This window comes from Benincasa hispida, unplaced genomic scaffold (genome assembly GCF_027475165.1).
Source record: "Benincasa hispida cultivar pf3 unplaced genomic scaffold, pf3_genome.v1.1 HicScf748, whole genome shotgun sequence".
In the NCBI taxonomy this organism is placed as follows: domain Eukaryota; kingdom Viridiplantae; phylum Streptophyta; class Magnoliopsida; order Cucurbitales; family Cucurbitaceae; genus Benincasa; species Benincasa hispida.
This window is the reverse complement of record NW_028326875.1, coordinates 66,459-70,086: the sequence shown is the minus strand read 5'-3', so window position 1 is coordinate 70,086 and position 3,628 is coordinate 66,459. Positions and strand designations below refer to the sequence as shown.

Below are 3,628 nucleotides of genomic sequence, written 5' to 3'. Positions count from 1 at the left end.
GCCCATTAGAGACTATGCATCGCCAAACCTCTATGATTTCTCTCCAAGAATCATGAGGCCTGCCCTCAACGGAAGCCGATTCGAAATGAAGTTGGTGATGCTGCAAATGATCCACTATAGGATAGTTCAGAGGAAGGCGTAGCGAGGACCCGCACGCCCACCTCCGAAGCTTTATTGAAATCTGCAATACTTTTTTGTTCCTGAATCTCTACTGAGGAAGTTCGACTAACTCTGTTTCCATTTTCTTTGTGTGATTAGGCAAGGAAATTGGCATATTCTCTCGAATCGAGAGAGATCACTTCGTGGGAACAGGTGGTGGAAAAGTTTATGAAGAAGTATTTCCCACCATATGAGAATGCTAGAAGAAGGAAATTAATAACAAATTTTGAACAAGAAGATGACGAATCGCTCAGTGATGCTTGGGCGAGGTTTAAGCGACTGGTAAGAGACTGTCCACACAATGGCTTACTAGATTGCCTACAAATGGAGATTTTCTACCACGGATTGAATCCATCTTCGTAGACCGCTGCCAATGCGGTAGCCACTGGTGGTCTTCTAACATAACATATGAGGAGGCAAAGAGTATACTGGATCGCATTTCCAAAAAATCACGAGGATTGGAGGGAAAACGTTCAAAGATTAAGAATCAAAGAAAATGATGCAAACAATGAGGCCATCGCATCCCTGCAAAATCAAATGACTGCGATGATGAGTTTAATAAAAGGCATTGCAATTAATAATATGGGAGTGAAGAAAGGGCAGGTCAGTGCAATTACTCAAACGACCGCAAGCAGGTCAGTGCAATTACTCAAACGACCGCAAGTTGTGTCATTTGTGGAAATGTTCACCCGATGGAGGAATGCCCAACAAACCCGCAGTCGGTATGCTTCATAAAAGATAATCCCTATTCCAATGCATATAACCTCGGGTGGCAGAACGACCCAAATTTTGCATGGAAAAGTTAACAACAAAGCTTTCAACCCATGGCACAAAAAGAAGGGCCACCTGAATTTTTCTCGTAAAACAACGGTCCAGCGCAAAGGCAAGCTAGTAGCTCACAACCACCGCAATCTTCGTCCTCAGAGAGTTTTCTGAAGCAATACATTGAGAAAAATGAATTAGTGCTTCAAAACCAAGCTACATCCATTAGAAATCTCGAAATCCAAATGGGACAAATTGCGGACGAGCTGAAAAACAGACCGCAAGGAGCGTTGTCGAGCTCAATTGAGCTCCCTTGCAATGCTAGGGGTAATGAGAAGTTGCTTAGCAGTCTCCTTGCTAAGCGACAACATGACTGCAGAAGTAGGGGAGAAGCACATTGTGACCAACTTGAATGCAGCGACAACCGAAGACCCGTTGACCTATAGTTTGGAGAAGCCCGGGAAAATAGACCCCGAAGTTACGTCCACCCTTAAGCCTCTAAATCTTGGAATAGAATAAGTCCAACCACTAGCAACTTCGCAAAGATTGAAAAAGGAACAAAATGAGGAAGGAAAGATCGCAATAATGGCTGTAGTGCAAAATGCTATGATCCCACCTAAAATGGGCGATCTAGAAATCTTCACGGTCCCATACTCTATCAAAGGAACCTTCAGTGGCCAAGCACTGTGCGATCTTGGGGCAAGTATAAATCTAATGCCGCTATCAATCTTCAAACAATTAAATGTCGGCACACTTACGCCCACAAAGGAAACCCTCCTGCTCGCAAACAGATCTCGAATACACCCTGAAGAAGTGTTGAAAAATGCCGCAATTTCAATCGATAAATTTATCCCACTAGCAGATTTCCTCATTTTGGATTATAAAGTGGACGAAGATGCACCCATCATATTGGGACGACCATTCCTTTCAACCGGTCGCGCTCAAATTGATGTGCGCAAGGGGAAAATTGTAATGAGCATTCATGAGAAGAAAATCTGAATTAAGGCAGTAAAGATCCCAAAGGACAAAGAAAAGAGAGAAAAGCCACCATGGACATGAACAAACCAGCCTGGAATAAGTGGTCGCTGAGTATTATATGATTCAACCTCATCAGGGATGCAATCCTTTTGAATATCCTTTTCTTGCATCAAATACTTCATGAACTTTTATCTTACTCGTTATTATCTATTACCGCAATTACTTTGTTTTACTAACTATCTATCTACACTGTTCTATTTAAAAAAAAAAAAAGATTGCGATAACAAATTTCGTTTTGTTTAAAATAATTTAACCCTCCCACTGTTTTTCTTGCAATAATCGCGGTGCTGGATTACGAAGATGTTATGCGAAGAAGCCTCTTATCTTACTCCATCACTGCAATCTAAAGAAGAGAGATCACCGCAAAGATGGATGCATCAATACACAATGCGAGCGACAACGCAAAATTTGGGGGTGTATTCTTCGTTATCCTTATTTCAAATTTTGCCCTATCATATTGCATTTTAGTTTTCAGAGTATCCTCTTTGATCACTGCAATCATTTGACGTAGATAAATTTAGTAGTTTACCACATTCTTTTTCTTTTCCAAGTATGATTTTAATGATGAAAAATATACTTCTATTTCTTTCGTATATACATTTAGTCTTAAGATAGTCACCTCATGAAATATTTCTAGAAGTTAGAGTTTGCTAGCTTTCTTTCAAACTCTTTTTACAACACATTCTAAGAACATCGCATGATTCATTTCAATCTTTTAGCAATGAGGACATTGCCACATTTTAAATTTGGGGGTGAGGTATTTATTTTTTAGCTTGCTAATTTTTTTTTTAAAAAAATAAATAAATAATTGAGAATAACAACTCCACTGTCAACGCAATGGGAAACCCATGTTTATAAGAGTTAACTTGTGAAAGGCACTTACCTGTAGTTGGATGTCCGCATGACACACGTGGGGTCAAGCCAAAACGGAAGTAAGTCACCAGGATCAATGCATAATTAAATGACCGCAACTCCACGGCCAAATAGGTATGAGTTTAGTCTGAGAAAGAGTGCATTGCTCGTAGTTAGATGTTTGCATGACACCCGTGAGGGCAAGCCAAAACGAAGACAAGGCACTTGGATCAGCACAAGGTCAAAAAAAATATATCAATGAAGAAAATTTTTATGCAAGGATAAAATCATTTGACACCTTGGTAGAAAATTTTCTTTTTGAAATAAATCATGCGATGTTCCGATATTTAGTAAAGTCCGTTTGAAAGGTAAGCTTGTAGTCCCTAAGTCTTAGAAATATTTCAAGAAGAGACTTGAATAACACTTAAGGAAACTCTGGCATATAGAATTTGAACAAAGTATCCTTGAGAAATCTAGGAAAAGAACATTGTGGTTGACTTTCTAAAGGAATCTTTAGCTTATGCTTGAGGACAAGTATTGTTTAAATTTGGGGGTGTGATAACGGGCAGAAATGCACGTTATCATAATGCTAAGTTCTTAAACAATGTTGGAATGCATTGATGAAATATGTTAATTTTTGTCCATTAAGCATCGATTTCATAATATTGTGGTCTCACGCGTTCAACGCATTAGAACAGTTGATTTTTGTATTTTTGTGCAGAATATGCGTTGACGCAATGCAAGAATTGCGATCATAGGAAATCACGGGTGGTCGAGCGCAACTTCACCGTAAGGCTTTGTGATGATTATGTTCGCA

General features: G+C 39.4%; 1 non-coding gene across 1 annotated transcript; it reads right to left on the bottom strand.

Annotated features, from left to right (window-relative positions):
* Nucleotides 1-360: 360 nt before the first annotated feature.
* Nucleotides 361-467, bottom strand: LOC150029962 (small nucleolar RNA R71). Its single transcript, XR_016527235.1, has one exon. It is a non-coding gene; the product is annotated as a small nucleolar RNA R71 (small nucleolar RNA).
* Nucleotides 468-3,628: the final 3,161 nt, after the last annotated feature.